The 17,181-nt window shown below is 44.0% G+C and overlaps 1 long non-coding RNA gene across 1 annotated transcript; it reads right to left on the bottom strand.

Annotated features, from left to right (window-relative positions):
• Positions 1-7,766: 7,766 nt before the first annotated feature.
• LOC142568478 (uncharacterized) lies at positions 7,767-15,061 on the bottom strand. Its single transcript, XR_012825440.1, has 3 exons — positions 14,581-15,061; positions 13,534-13,610; positions 7,767-13,275 (listed from the first exon to the last, which is right to left on the bottom strand). It is a non-coding gene; the product is annotated as an uncharacterized LOC142568478 (long non-coding RNA).
• Between the last annotated feature and the right edge of the window lie 2,120 nt (positions 15,062-17,181).

Genomic DNA, 17,181 nt, shown 5'->3' with positions numbered 1-17,181 from the left:
TGCGTTTCACGAACACTGTGTCTGTGAGGCTCTCTAGGAAGCTAACGCAGTCAGCGTAACCGAACCTGCGGTAAGGGATCGCACGGCCCTCCTGGGCTTGGTACTGCTTAATGAATGAGGTGTACGCGGTAGGACTATTGTTCACAACGAGCAAGGCACGAATCACGCACTTGACGTCTCCGAGTTCTTTCACCCTGTCACCCATGGCTTTGATAAAAGTGATCAGTGAAGTGGCAAACCTAATGCACTAACATATAGAGGTGAATCAGTAAAAGTATTCAGCAAGTCATAATCGCATGTCGTCAATAAATGTATGGGCTGGTCCACGCACCTTTCGCTGACGACTTTGCTCACTTCATTCCGCGCGCACAGGCGTTCATCACGGAACCGTCATGAACCGTTCGTTCCCATGCGTGCCTGCTTTCTCACATGCGTCAGCCTGAAGCAACTGGATTAACGCAATAAGCGTCTTTGTCGATGCAGAGTAGTTAGGAGCACCCTCTTACTACTAGTCATCCAAGTACGGCGGCCATGATGTTCGGCTGTATGAAAATGCATGGCCTTTGAGACTAATTTTTGCTTAACAAAATTTGTTGCTTCGCTGCATTCTGCAGCTGACCGCAGGCGGTGAAACAAATTTATGTTTGCGCCGTCGCGGCAGCGGCTCATATCCCCATAAGCGCAGGCAAACGTGCACTTATTTCTCAAAAACCAGGCAATTAGTTGTGCCAAGTGTTATACTAAACAAAGTTGACGCCGAAATGCGATCGTTCTGCAAAATTTGAGCAAGAATAGTGCAGCGGTGAGCGCAAAACCATTTTTCAAACACGCGCAGCCAAGTATTTAGGAGCCTATACATCTCGGAGGTCAGCCATCGAAAGTTTCGTTGCTTGTTTAGATGAAGTTCGACAGCGCTTAAAGGGACACTAAAGGTTACCAGAAACTCAAGTTAAAGTGGTAGAGCAATGTTCTAGAACGTCTAAGTCGTCAATATAATCGCGAACAGAGCTTTAGTAACCGAGAAATTGAGGTAAATGCATGACACGATTTGAGACCCCCCAGCGACATTCCGGTACTAGCCCGATGACGAAAGGTCTCCTCATAATTTGTGTTACTAATACTCAACTACTCGTATTAAAAATATCATTTCATTCGATTATAAGCCGGAAAAAATGCTACTTGTCTACGTCTATTCGATTCTAGGAAAAAATAACATTTTGACGTTACCCTTCAGTAATATGGGTGTTCGAAAGGTTTCGTTTTCGCTCGACTCTGCGCCGCGCACGCTTTGGAGTTTCAGTAGTTTCGGTATCGCGTCGTGCTGTGAGGGTTCTGCTCGCGAAACTTTCATTTGGAACAAGCAGCGAGAATGCCACGTCCATGTGATGTCGTGGGAAGCCCTCGTTGCTTTCCCGCTCCGGAGAGCCGGTGTCGAGGCCGCCGTCGTAGTACGCAACGACGCCGGCAGTGCGAGCCCTCAGAAGCAGGTCGCGCTCGTCGGTGCTCAAATCGCTGAAGTTGAGCCCACCATCGCGAGCCAATCTGTCGGTGTCAGGGTCCATTGCGACGAGCGTCGAAGTTAGCGTCATAGAATGAAGTACCAGCTTATGGGCGTCTTGCGCTGGAGTGTGAGGTATAGTAGCGGCGCCTGGTGGCGGTGCGGGAAACGACATCTGGGTCGTGCCAGCTTGGGTCGTATTGAGCCCTGGCTGTGGCGAAGCACGTTTCTAGGCCGAGTTTTCCGTCGATTCGCACATTTTTATGCCCTGTTGCGAGTGCGAAAAGGCTCGTCGCTTCTCATAGACCACGCCGACCACGCTGCGAGCTCGCTGCAGCCTATAGTTTAACGAAAACGGACTCTCCGTGTGCCGTGGGACGTAACGTGGGACGTAATTCGTTTCTCCTTCCGCTAGCCACCATACTCCCGCTTTCGCTCTGCTGTCGGCTCTGTCTTGGCTCTGTTTCTGGCCGCGCGTTCGCGTTTTGCGCAGAAAAGCCGTAGCGCCGTCTGCGGACGCCGTTCTACTCACCGATGGCGCAACGTCACTATGAGACCATGATGTCAGTTCTCCTCGATCGGAGGGCGGGCGATTTGAACTGCGCTAGAGGTACGCGGACGCTTCAGAACGCATTTTCTCTTAAAATAAGTCTCTCCTTGGCACGAAACAAGCGTTTCGAGGTTTCTGGGATGGTATTTCAACAGTCCACGTTGACTTAATAGTAACCTTTAGTGTCCCTTTAAGAACCTCCCATAGACGGTAGCGCCAGATTACCCTCTAGGTGTTATAGTGAGAAACTCTATGAGAAACGCTATGCCTTTAAGCCACAGAGTTACTATGCTCTAAGCCAGCTTTAAAGGGACACTAAAGGTTACTATTAAGTCAACGTGGAGAGGAGGCACTGGCCATGCACATGCGGCCACTGCCGGCTCACGTAGGTTCGTTCGCGTGTTACGCCTCGCTGGGTCGTGTTGAGTCATGCCGTCCTTGCGCGGCGTCATTGTCGGTGAGTCAGGTTAAATTCTTAAATACGTCGCGCCTGCGCCTAATTGAGTCTATGAAAGCCTGCACATTCAGTTTTGTGGACTACAATGCAGTGCGGCTGGCGTGAGCTGTCTCCACGGTGCGCTTCGAGCGTGTCGATTTCGCCGTTCTTTATGTTGGCGGAAACGACCTTGAAAGCAACATGGATCCACAAGAAATATGCGACATCAAGGTAAGTCTACTGAAATCACAAAATTTGAAACAATAAGCGCCAATAGTTGTGTTGTCTCTTAAATTTTAGGCCTTGATTGTTCAACGAGACGGCCCCCGTCGGGCTGGTTTTCAAGGTGCTCCCTCGCTGCGTAGAACATGCTGATGCGGAACAGAAAATGCAAAATCGTCGCTTGCTCAACCGCAAATTGACGGCTACGCTGAAGCGCATGCCGTGTCTGCAGAATTTGAACCCCGAGGTATGGACCCCCCCTTTCCCAGCGGCATGCCGCTACATACCGTCAGGAACACGCTTGGCTTTTCTCTGACTCGGTAAAAAATGTTTCACTTTTTCTCGCTGCTCGCTGCGGAAGAAATGCGGACCGTTTGTCGTAGTTGTGTCTCCATTACAGGGTGGCATTACTGCGGTGAACAAAGCAAGTGTTGCCGTACATACTGTGCGCATTTCACCCTTTGTTGGGCGGTCGGAAAATATTGGTCCCACTTTTCAGGGCGACTTCGCTACTCTGTAGCGGTGAAGTGTAATTTCTACCATTGAACATTCCTGTGTAGATATGTTTCTGAATCACGTTAAGCACATTTTTTCGTCCATTTCTTTGTCAAACAACGCGATAGAGCGATTGCGCAGATTGTTTACTTCCCATTCTACAATGTTTATTTTATTCTATTCTATCGCCTTCCTTCAAACCACCACAGCGGCAAATGGACTCTTTTTATCGAAATTCCGTGTTTTCATATAAGCTGAATTTTGGTGCGGTTAGGTGTCTAAATTTCTCGTGCCCACAGCTACCAAAACAGGTGATCAAATTATTAGCATCGCGAACAAATCGCATTCCTACATATGCGAGCTGCTAAGAACCCTTGTGATATCGGAAAGCCCTGATTGAGGATTCTCATACAAAGCATGCTCAGTAAGTATAATGAAAACCTGCACAAACAATGTATACTGTACTGGGTACTCTGGCTGCTTGTAATCACATTACAGGTGACCACGAGTAGGTAGAAATGGGCCTTGAGGCTGTATAGTGGGATGTAATATTCCCACTTTTCGCTATTACAGAATCGTAGTCAGCTTTGAGATTTTACGTTATGTGAAAAATACTTCATAAAAAGAAAAAGCACTTGTAATGTCTCGGACACAAAGCGGCCTGTTCTCTGCTTGCGTCTATGAAAGGGTTAAGATGCACACACTATTCAAAGGTCGCATTAAGGAAGAAATGAGCGGCACCGTACTGCCTTCATTTCTTCAAATCCTTCAACAAAGCTTGAACAAGAAATGCACGCGAGGGTGTCACTACAGACAGCTGCGGCAACACTGACGCATGCGCGAGAATATAAAATGAGGTGCAGCTGTGCGGTGCACGCTGCCGCGAAGTTCGAATTAGTTTCTCCCTTGCGAAACTACCGGAAAGGATATATTGCATCCATCGGTGTTAATATATTTTCTTGTTTTCAGCCAACATACACATCCCCGTTAAATCAAATAGATCACTGTAGATGGTGGCCACAAGCATATTACAAGAACTGTGAATTGGAAGCTGTTAGCTGCCTGTGGCACAAAGTCATGCAAGGGTACATGTAGTCTTTGTGTGCACATTGACTTCATGTTTTACTAATTTGACTGGCTCCTATTGCACTCTGGCTGAATAGCAATAACACACAGGCCACTTTACGTTCGAATTACTTGAAAGTCTGCGAAAGCTGAAGGTACATTCATAAAAGTTCATAAGTCCATGGCATTAGTGAAAAAAAATCTCAACCTTTTCTGGTACAGCTGTGCGTTGTCAGAAGTGGCTCAATGCATTGCAGTGATTGAACAGGCACATATTGGCTGTACCACTTGGATTTCAGCCTGCATGCGTTGGCTGGACAAAAAATTCTACCATATTTTACCTCCAAACTTTTGCTCACGAGTGGAAAGCGCTGTTTCTGTTGTAAATAGATGTGGCTTGCACACAAGGTATGTGCATGCTAAGTGTCTTGGTAAAGAAAAGTAAAGGTATGCTGCACGAACAGTAGGTGCTGCAGCCACATAACCTGACCTTTGATCTTCATTATGCTCGCAGATTGAAGGGATGGAACTAAGTGCGTCTTTTAAATGCTTGATTTCAGCCAGTTAAATTTGCCAACACGGGGATTCAAACCACTGGTGTCCATCTGCTGTTGGGCTGAACTCTCAATTTAGTGAGAATACTAACCACTGCGTTCATTGGTGCTGACAGATATCAAGTCAGTTGTAGCTTGGCATTACTGTATTACGTCACCAAAATGCTAGAGAACCACTTGAGATCCTTCGATGTCAGCATCCTCATAATCAGTGGGCACCCCATAAGAAAAATAGGTCAATTTTGGATGGTATCCTTGCAAGTGTGAGAAGGCTAGGCCACAGAAACTCGCGTTTCTGATTTGTGCACTATTCAGCCACGTTAAAATGTGGGTAGCCTAGACATCTAAAAGACGAGGAGCAAGCAAATTGAATGCAGCTACCAAGCAAAAAATGTGGAAGCGTAAGCTGTTGATTTTCTTACTCTAAAGGCACGTTCACACTGAAGACAAAGCGGCTAAACCGGGCAAAGCTCTTGGCCAGGCGGATAAAAGCAGGCGTTAAACGAGGCGGCAAGCCCGATCGCTCGCGGACCACTTTTTTTTCCCGCCCGCCAGAGCTGTCCGCTTTGCCGCAGCCAATCAGAACACCAGACGACGGTGGCGTGATGACGACGGTGGCGTGTGCGCGATAAGGATGGACGACCGGTGCCACGAGACGGCGACAAGTGCGCCACAAAAACGTTTGATGCTCCGCCTCGGCGGTGCGGGCAGCCAGGCAAGCCGTCCAGTATACAGGGTGTTTCAGCTAATTTGTGCTGAGGCTTTAAAAGAGAAATACGGAAAGAAACTAGGCCTGCAGTACTCAAATGCAATCAATTCAGTAAACTACCCTTTTGAGCAACTTTAATACCTACAGCTCATTCAGAAACATCTGCTTTATTTTATGAAGATAGCTGCTGTGGTTATTTTTTCAGGACAAAAGAAAGTGCACAAGATCGAAAAAAGTACCATGCAACTATGCACTTTTGAGCAGTGACGAACAAATGAACAATGCGGCTTGCAGACAGGATGTAAAAAATATGCAGATCCGACACACTGAAGAATATGTAACCAGCTTTCTTTGCTGCTTCTGTTCATTGATGGCATTTGGCAGTGATATGTTAAATGTTACCTTGCATGCACCACTTGTGTTTGTAGTACAGAGCTCACAGGCAGACGTGCACTCCGATGCTCAAGGTGGTGTTGTGCACCATCCATATCCTGTGAGAGTAGTGGCACTGTCATTCCCTCGCATGGCGCATCGCATAGCGGGTGACGTAGAGAAATCCGTTTATTTAATCCTTAGGAGAAATAGTTGCTGCCACGTCCTGTGCCCGACAGAGTAGCGCCTGCTGGCCACCCAGGCTTCTGTCATGCAGCATGGCCTCCCAGTGTTGCAGTGTAGGGACATTGAAGTTTTGATGCTGGACCACCACTTGCATACTGTCGTTTTGACGCCGTGGTGCTGTATTGCAGCTTTGCATCTGCACATCCTGTGTCAATTGCTGGCATGGACACACTTGCCGTGTTTATTTTTTCAGAAATAGCATAAACATGCCATACCACACCTTGAACTATCATAATATTTTTAGTTTGCCACCACAACTGTCACCATGTCTAGTTGTAGTGTTTTTCTTTTAAAGAGACTCTATACGAAGGATGCTTTCTGATGGCATCGTTACCTTCTCGTATGATCATTCAGCGAGCACAAAGTGTGCAGCTTCTGCAATGCTTTTGCCTATTCCTTCCAGGCACACTACTCTCAATGTATCATTTGCGCTGAAATAGAATACTGCCCATTGCTCAAAGCAGCTTCAATATAGATTCCAATCGGAAGAATAGGCAGACTTGTGGCAGTATATGGCTTTCTATAGCCATAACTATAGCCATAAAAGGCAAGCTAGCATAGTGGGGCATCTCAATGCTTGTAAAAGCATTCAACTGCATGTATCTCGAAATAACTAAGCTCAAGCAGACACTGTCAAAATTCGTGCTTGTCACGGTGAGTTGGTGCAGGAACTTGAAGGTGTCGCTTTTCCTTCATTTTTGAGTGTCTCATGTTTTTGCTAAGGCTCTTGCCACAGCAAAGTTGCACTTGTGGTATTTTAGAAGGGTAATTTACTAATCACCTAGGCGATATCATTTCCTTCATTTGGTTGCACTTTGTGCATCAGTGCAATAAATAGGTCAAACGGCTTAATACGAAATGTTGCCAGGCCATTTTGGCACAACACTTGTGGATAGCATTTTGGTGTGGCTTGGGCGAGACTGAAAGAGAGAAATTGACACATACAAGCACAAAGGCCAGGCACTGTTCCCTTGTGGCCTGCACAACCACTAGAATAGCAGCTAGTCTTATCAATTCATACTGAGTATCACAAAGTGTAACGTTGCAAGAACTGTAGCTTGGTTGATGAGACAAGGCACTTACAGCTGTAGCTGAAACATGTGTGATCAACATGTACAAGGTTACAATACTCTACACCCTTTTTGTATTTAAGTTTTTAACTTTGCCCACAATCTGATTACAGCTTTCCAGAGTTCCTTGGAAAATCCTCCCATGCACCTACCATGTGGCGTGCAAGATGGCAGCAGCAGCTGTGGGAACAGTTGAAGAGGCGAAGAAAGGTCCACTTTATAATAGGTTGTATGTAAATAAAACTGATTGAACTCAACCGATTCGGCTTCCACTTTTGTCAAGACAATTGTCAGCAAAGCAATGGAGCAATTTCAATGGGCGATACTAATAAATAGTGCATAGAAATTCTTGGAAGGCCAGTCAGCTTTCTTGCTGTTAATAGGCTGTGTTGGTGAGGTGGTTTAGGCAGGGAATACCAATTCATGAGGGATGGTCATGGCCACCATGTTCAATGTATGTGCAGCATTAATCAGTTCTCTAGACAGAGTGCACTAATGTCATGGCAGGCCAGCACCTTGTCACATGATACATTTTCGAACCTCGCATGCTTTCTTTGGGGCTGAGAAAATTAATGAAGCATGAAACCAAAATCGGCATTAACCATCACTGCATTTGTCCATTCTTGAAACAAATTTTATTGTACCAAATGCATACAGAATGAATTTGTGGAATATCCAAAGTACATTTTGCTTGTCTTGGTCAAGCAGCTGGCAGAACAAAACCACAAAGTTCCAAAGCAGAAAGGTAACACTTCTTTTGAAGTACACAATTGGCGAAACAGTGTTGCTAACACAAGAGTGCAAAACTTGTCGCCAATTAAAAAAAGAAGGGAGCTGCTACACACCACTTGGTTCCTTGACCATTCATTTTTTTCTTTTGTGGCTGATTTTTAAAAATCCTTGCTATAGGAAATGCAAGGACATCAGAAAATCAACGCACAACAGATATTGGTGCTATGGTGTAAAGTAATGAAGATATAATTTTGCATGCACATTATTTAGTCTGAAATAGAGGGATACAGCACAAACATTACTCTTCAATCCCAATAAAAAATATGGAACACGAGGGCTACGGATAAATCTTGAGGGCCTCGGCTTCTGTAATGTGCAGCTATACTTAAGTACACAAGCATTTTTGGATTCTGCCTCTACCTGGGTGCAGCTTTGTGACCTGGAATGAAAAGCCACAGCCATCGAGCTGCTGCAGTGGCGACATCACAGTAAAAGGTAATAGCGAAAAATTAAAACAATAATATGGCCATGCAACTTGCACATCAGATAGGTCACCTGAAGCTTCTATTTCCAATTTTTCTGGTGTTGCATAGAAGGACAAAAATTTTGAAAAGTAATAGTGTACGATTTTCATACATTAACAATTATGCATATCTAGTTTTTTTTTTAACCATGCTGATATTTAGCAAAAAGTTTTGAGCACGGAGAGCCCGGCGTTTTTACAAAGGAGTTTCTAGGTGAGGTGGACACACTTTGCTGCTAATGCTAGTTTCAGAAAATTAATTTTGAAAAATTCAGTCACTTTTTTTATTAGTAACTTGGCGGCAGCCTTCTAAATGGCATATTTGGAGGCAGTCGCATGTGAACGCACACCCTTTCTTTTTCTAAATCTCGAAAATTGCACTTATTCTGAAATATTGATTATCGCGCTCAATTGAGTACAATCAAAACTTGGTGCATCCTCCTCCACATCAGGCGGCAGTGCCCTGTCAAGAAGTGTGGGACAAAGCTTAAATGATAGCCTGACATGGTACACTGACGCACATGCTTGCCAGGCAAAGTGTGTCGTATCAGCAGCTACAATGACTGGCCAAGATGTTTCCATCTGATGAGATAGCGGGACCTTCTTTTCTGCGCTCCCAGCACACTCGGTTCCAATATTGCCTCGATTTACCAGTGAAATTCAATGATGAATATCTTGAATTAGGTGCAACTTTCAAGATTTGTAAGAAATGAGAGTGCATTAAAATGTGACTGCCTCCAAATTTGTGGAGTTCCAAAATAGAGGAATTCCTCTGCAAGAATGCCACATTTGCCGCGCTCATAACTTTGAAACAAGAAAATCTGTACGGTAATAAAAGACACCCTGTACGTATACAGTGTGCATTGGAGCATTTCATGCAACCAATATTCAAGCACCTTCTGTCTACAAAGAATTCATAAAGCAAATTTATGCATTAAGACTGGAATCAGTTACGAGCACTGGAAATGCAAACACTGTTACGAACCCTGGTCACATGCCAGGCATTGTTGCTGCTCTCTGCATAGGGCCTATGAATAAAAACCACCTTCAACATCGTACAGTAAGCTACCAATTGCTATGTGTAGGAAGACTTGCAGTTCTTCAAATGCAATTATGACCTAGACATTCTAAAGCTTTTCTAATAGTGTACTTTTAGTGAACAAGTACCCCAAACTTGAACAACTCTGAAGCTATAATGCCATTATTATCTGAAAGATGCACTACACATTTTTTTAACGCAGTAAGGAAACATTCATAATCGACAATGCCACCATAGACATGAGAGTCATATAATATTGCACTGTGTGCAGCAAGGATAGCACAATCTCGCACAAAAGATTAGTCTCTGAGTCCCCCTTTATTATGTCTCGCTTATGATGCCGTGACATGGTACGAAACCATGATGACGTAACTTATGATCATGAGTTACTCTTGAATGAAAGCTTGTGCACACATGCATATTCCTGCATTGTAATTCTGGAGTGCACTTACAGTAAGGACACTGTGAAAAGAAGAAAAGGCCAACAGCAAGGACCAGGCAGCGCAGTGCTATTTGCACCTTCTCGGCTGTTGTCGATTTAAGTCACCTTCACAGCAGCAGAGTCGTGTTATGCGGCGAAGCATATTTATCATCATGCAGTGAAGCATATCTGAAGTTAAAGGGGACACTGTCACGGGGCCCCTGCTGCTGCTTATGGTTACCCGACACTATCAGCTTAAGTACTCGTACTGTGACCTCTTCATGCATTTGGACAACACCAATCGCCATGTGAAAACCTCTGTTCACTGCTAATCTCGCTAAGAGCCTAAATTGTTTCCAAACTACAAATTTCACCAAGTGCCAAACTTGGCAATGCTTCTGGAACCTCATTCTCAAGTACTTTAATACTACCAGGATGCTTCAATGTCAAACTGGATTGAAAACCTGGGATGAGATTGCGCAAGCTTCTAGCTTTCTGACTGTTTGCTTCACCTTCTACATCAGTGAGTAGGCAGTGTTCAATAGGCGCTCCCGCTTCACCAAGCAGATGACCGCTGACGAAAGCACGGTGAAGGCGAATAATGAGAGCGCAAGCAAACATTCAGAATGCAAGATCTCGCCCTTGGATTTAGAGAAAGGAAGGATAATTTCAACACCAAGGAACCCAAGTATGCGTTCAACAACAAAAGCTTCTGAACGGGCCACTTCCACATCAGCACTGCGGAAAGACTGATTAGCTTATCACCCAGCAGAAATTTTCACTCGTGGCAGAAATTTTCACTGCCACAATCGCAGGTTCAAAGATATTTCCATGATGACATTTTGGGCCAAAAAGAAGATCCGTTTGAGTGATGGTGTAAGTGTGGTGCCCACTGTTGGTTCAGCTTGTGAAAAGCGACCTGCTGATACCAGACACTCTAAGCAGCTCTTTTCGATGTCTGAATCGATGGTGACATACACTAGGTGTCACTGCTCTTTGAACATGTGGAGCTGTTGTCCTTGCTTCATGAAACATTACGTAACTACAGTTATGACATTGTCAAACAAAAGTGTTGTATTAGAGAATTTTGTTAACCACGAAGCATAATATCCCTGTACATTATTTGCTATGCAGTAAACAATTTTGCACCTCTGGTTGGTGAAAAAAAAAATGGATTTTTGCAATACCAGTAGTATTCATATTCGAAAAATATTCGCTTCGCACTTAGGTTTCATTATTCGAATTAGCTTTGAAATTGAAAAATTCATATTTCCACACCCATAGTTTTGCTCAAATACCTGGAGCATAAGTCATTTGAGGATGTAACTTCAGGATTAGCAACAGTATGCCATCAAAGAGTCAACACAGTTCAAATTTTTTTACATTATTTCACAATTGTTTCCTAATGTACATTCATTAAAACCATTTTAAGCCTCAATAATTGACTAAACTAAACTTTGATAACAGCTGCGTGCTTGGATCGAACGGTGCATGTTCCGGCCACTCTAGGGTAGCAGTTTAGGGGAAAAAATATCCGTTACTTAGGAATTCCACTTGGTGACCTTGTGCAGAGAAACCCCGGCTGGACCTTACCATCTGAATCTGCTGCACAATGGCTATCACTGGCCTTTTTGGTGTTCTCGATGGCATCCACTTGCTTGAGAAGCTCGACCTCAATGACGTCTGACCACTGGCAGCACTTATTTCTGTTTATCACAGATGAAAATTGCCTATGAGCTCTTATTTCGCCCAAAACACAGACTTTTGCCACATTTAAGAAAGTGGCACTCTCCAAGTCAGTGTGGTCAGCATGCCTGGCATGCACTTTCATCTCCTGCGTCAGAGTGAGTTACTATCCCAGATTAATGTGCTACAGAGATGACAGAGAGGTTGGCGAAGAAGTTGTGCCCAGACAGATAGAATGATAATATTTATGTCTATTGCAATTCAAAGCCATCTATTAGAGCACCTTGCACCGCCAGAGAAATCCTAATGGCTTCCTTTTCTTTCATCTCATAATGTGGGCGGTAACACCCCATTAAATGATCCCTAAGATGGTTTTTGTCAACCCTGAGGAAATCTCTCACAGAAAACTTGTAGACAGTCTTAATAAGTGTTGTCAGATTACTTTTCAATGTGTTCTTTATCATCACTGTGGTGGTCGTAATTTCAATTCATGTGCAGCACTCACACAGTGCGCACTCCTTGCAGACATCTGTAACTAGTGGCAGTTCACCAGCATATTTGAAGGGAGGAAAAAAGAGCATGGCCACACCAACCACATCACAGCATGTGTATCCATCAGATGACATTGTGGAACCTAATTCTATGTCAGCAGGAAATGCATGGCTGCTGTCGCTATTTCGAGTTCAAATATTTGTCCCACAGGTACAGAGAAGTCATTATGGCAACCACATAATCCAGGCAGCTTAGCGCTGGGCAACTGCAATATTTATGAAGCAGCACACTGCATTCAAAGCCAGGCACTGTCACACTTGTCTGGGAAAATCGGTGCTTGTATACACAGGGGCCGGACCATTTCAAACCACAGTCACATTGGAACTCTGTCCACTCTTGTAGGGTGCATTTTCTGTGTAGTCGCTGCCATTGCAGGAATAATTTTCTTCCAACTGCACAAAGAGAAAATTGCAGCACTGTGCTCTGCAGTGCTTGGTGCAAAGGCAAAACAGCCATGAGCCTTCTCCCATCCACAATTCAGAAATCCGCCAATACATAGATGGCTTACAGTGGCATCCCTACAGGCAGCACACACCACCTATATGCCGCCACTTAGTTTGCAACACACTGAGGGTCTCCATGCCTTTATGTAAATGCTCAAATATACTACAGGACAGGATCTTTAGGGAATAAAGGTTGTTTCACGGTCCTCACATCTATGCTGTGACAAAGCCAACTCCAACTGCACAGGTAGAAATTGCTGTGGAAAATTAAATTTTACAGTTCCATGTACCATATTTTCCTTACAGTACTATAGTCTGCAGGATCTAATTTGGGCTGAAAAAGCCCCTCTCATTAAGCACCATGGCAAATTTTAGTTATAGGTACATTGGTACGTTGGAAGCCGTCAAGGGAGCATTTTCTCAAACAAATATTTCTAATTAGTTCATTATTAAAGGAAATGGAAGAAATTGAAATGTTGCATTTTCACGCTGCCAGGAGGCGAGTGCTAAAAGCAACAGCACTCAACCCCTTTGCCTCCAAGTGATCTTCCTTCTTCATCTTCCCCCATGACGGAGCCAAGGGTTCACGTCACACTCGCATGACAAGCCCAGTCTTTTCTTTCCTTTTTTTCTTCTCTTCCTTTTTGCATGCCCGTCTGCCTCTACAATGTAAAAAAAAAATTGGCTTTGATCCAAGAGCCAGATCTTTTTGACTGGGCAACATTCATGCACCAGCTTTGTCAGTTTTTTGATGCTCCCACTACTTGTGCTGAGGTCGTGAGAAAAGCCCGGAGAGAGTATAAAATTCGAGAATCATGTACCTCTTACATTGTGGATGTCCTTGCACTGTGCTAACGCATGAACACCACCACGTCTCAAAATGATCGAATGCGACATATTAAAGGCACAAACACTGTTACCTTATACGTCCTTGGTATGCAGAACCCCAGCACCTCCACCACTTCTAAGGAACCGCTTTATTCTTGCCGAGCTAGAGCTATGGCGAGGAAGAAGCGACACACACTACGTACGGATGAGGAAGATGAAGGAAAGTCACATTGCGCTCACAATATCGCTAACGTGGTAGTTTCCCAAAGGAAGCGGTCACACCACTGCATATAAAGTGTATGCACAGGGATTCTCATATGTCTTCCCTGTCCAAGGGACTGGTGGCAAGCACCACAGAGCAGCACTGGTCAGGTCCATTCCAATTAAATTCTTAAGAATTGAGAAAAGGCCGATTCAACACAAAGCAACGATCTGACACCCTTGCCAACAAACCTGTTGCACTGGCATTAAGTTTCAGATATTTGCGGCCACACATAGGCAAACCAATGGGCAAGGTTCTGACTGGTGTTGTAGTGAGTACCGCTCCAGGAGGGCACATGTAACCGGCAAACAGAGGCCTCAGGAGAGCATTAGAATATAATCAAGGAGGCGGCAGGGTACCCAAGGGGCAGCGGAGGGATCAAAACTGGAAGCAGGGCTTTCCTAAACTGGAAGCAGGTTATGTTGCTCCAACTCACGGACCACCCTGACTCCAGCCTTGTCCGCGAAAGCGGACAGCTGATCTTAAAATACGTCAGAAAATTCGGAAAGTACGACTTACACACAGCCTACGTGTCATCATAGATATACTACTAGCACGCGCAGGCCTCGGCGAGCCCCAACCCATGGACGAGTCCGCGTTCTAGCTCTGGTGTCCCCGTTATCGATTTGGTGTCCTGGAGACGCCGCCAATAATATGAAATAGTGACACGTTGTTACTAGTAAAAAACACGATTTAAGCCGCTAACGCTACGTTCAGCACTGCCGCGCCCAACAACTTCTACAACGCCTGTGAGAACTTCACCAAGCAATGGTTGTTCTTGGCAATACTAAGAACTTGTGAATTTTGTGTACCGCTCATGCTTAACTTTGTAGTGAAGCACTACGATTGCGTGTAGCATACGTAGTACACATCTTACCTGATAGACGGTGAACAGGGTCTTGTACAAATATCCGCTGAAGAAGAAAAGACTACACCTTCACATGTGTTAAAACACATGCCAAACTTGAAAAAACAGACGTACAATGAACCTCCACACGTTAAAATAGCAAAAGCATCACTTAAAAGGCGAAAACTATTGAAAACTTTGCAAGCGCCATGGCAAGCGCAAATCCGCCATTGCTGCTGATATTGATGTTGATCAGGCTGTCCCCTTGCGATCGAGTCGGCAAGCGCGTGGAAGCGCGTTTCCTTATTCTATGGAAGCGCAATTGGCGCAATGTAGCCAAAATAAATAAAGAAAACTGCATCAACTCCAAATACACACACGCAAAAGAAAATCGTCGGGATTCTCTATAACGACGTTTCCAACCCCTTGACCGATATTTCATACAGCTCGTTGCATTAATTAAAATACCTGCAGTGCATTGTTTTCATAACACGCTAAAAAAATTCTGCGCTTAAGCTTACCCGCACAAACACGCGGCGCAAATTCGTAGAACGCCACCAGTGCAGCCCCCCACCCCCCAAGAATATATATGACTAGTCAATAATAATAGCATACAATTATAACGTGAGCGTCGGCGCAATCAATTGAGAATTCAATTTTATTTGTTATAGAAAATCAAATGCAATGCAGTAAACAATGGATAGAATTAAGCATATAGCTTCCTGGAGTCTAAAAAAAAATCTGCCTTGAAACTTGACGTGGTGACGCGGCAAATTGTGAGTATATGATTGAAAATAATTGCTATAGTGTGTTCGTGTATGAGTAAGCTTCTCAAAAGGAGTTTCAAGTGTTTCCATGGTATGGTAAGCTTATATCTTGATTCCTCAAGTTTTTTTTTATTCATATAGGTCAATTATGTTTAAAAAGCGAATTGGAAATCCCAATGGTTTTGTTTTTTACCGGGGGAACACAGAGTTGAGCCACTGTTTTGAAACAAACTTTTATTTAAAGTAGTTACAAGTAACACCGACACCCTCGCTCATGGCAAAACAACTTTCACTCACTGTGTCCAGACACTTGGTTCAAGTTGCATGTAATGCTTCATCTCCAAGCTTTGCGTGGTTTCTTAAAGGCATTGTGAAATCTACACGGTGTTTTTATTTTACACCTCCTCATCTCATAGCACAAGATCTGAAATGCGTGAACAAGAAGAATCAGGCCAGCACATATTCACAGAAATGAACTCTTCACAGTGCAGTTGACAAGTGCAAAAATTACAGCAGAAACTGCCAGTCACATGATATGAGCAAAACATAACTGTTCTTTTTGCGGGAAAGCCTCAGTCCCATGCCGACATTAACCCATATGGTGGCCATCACTGGCAATGTTTGAAAGATTTTCATAAAATAGAGACTGAATGTCTGGAGTATTTATCATAAGGGAAGTAGAAACTCGCACGTCTTCTAAACAGCCCTTTGCAGTGCTAAATGTATGCTGGCTATTGATAGTAATAAATAGTATGACTGTTACAACTGTTAAACAAGACAAAAGCTCACAGGAATATGAAGGCTTGAAGTGATAAACAGTGTTTGGAGGGAGAATGTAGCTGGAGTGAACCTTTTGACAAAGATTTGTCTTCGTCAGTGCCGCAATTAAGTTCGGCACAGCAATCTTTATGCACCTTTAGCTCACTTTCCCACACCCTCAATGTAGGATGAAGAGGAGAGTAAAATAGTGCGTATAATGAAGTTGAAGTGTAGAAAAGAAATGGGGAGACGGTGAAAGAGAAGGTAGGAGCACTGTTGTAGATTATTCTTCCAAGGTTGCTCTTCCAAAAGAAAAAAAGAAAAATATTAAATGTGTAAGGAAGCATTACCAATTGTTATTATGCCTACTCAAATAAGAGATGCACCATAAGGGATGCAATATAAAACTGATCTGATATGTAGGGTGGCCTAAAGCTTTCTGCATAGTCTTTACAATCATTATGACACTGTCTGCTGCAGCTAAATATGCAGAAGTTTTAATTGAGTGCTCATGACCAGAGCAACTTATCCAGACTGCACACAATACCATTGCATATGCCCTCCATTTTGGTAATCTGAAAAATAAAAGTTTATTCAAATGGGCAATAAGAACATCACATGGAACACAAAATCTAGATCGAATTATGAGGCATGCCACAGTGCGGGACTCAGTATTATTTTTGACCACCTTGGGTTTTGTGATGTGCACTTAAATTCAATTACACACTTTTTTTTCATTTCACCACCACTGAAATGCAGCCACCTTTGCTGGGATTGAACCCGCAAGCTCAAGCTCAGCAGTGCAACATCATAACTACTGCGCTACTGAGTGTTTACACAAATTTATAAGTAGCAAAACACATTGGAGGCTTTTGCACAATGAAGCACTACACACCATCCAATGCACTTCCTTACATCTATGTACAGACATACTTACCAGCGGTTCATATGACAAGCATGGAGGCGTGCTCTAACACACTACCATCCAACAGCTGCCACATACCAGAGATGACCACTGGGTTTGTACCTATTTTCACAGAACACTTACCAGCAGCTCATACAACAAGCATGGTGGCCTCTCTCGTGCTCTAACACACATACCATC

This window comes from Dermacentor variabilis, unplaced genomic scaffold, assembly GCF_050947875.1.
Source record: "Dermacentor variabilis isolate Ectoservices unplaced genomic scaffold, ASM5094787v1 scaffold_19, whole genome shotgun sequence".
NCBI classification, from domain to species: Eukaryota; Metazoa; Arthropoda; class Arachnida; order Ixodida; family Ixodidae; genus Dermacentor; species Dermacentor variabilis.
Note: the sequence above shows the minus strand (reverse complement) of the source record. Positions and strands in the feature narration are given on the sequence as shown.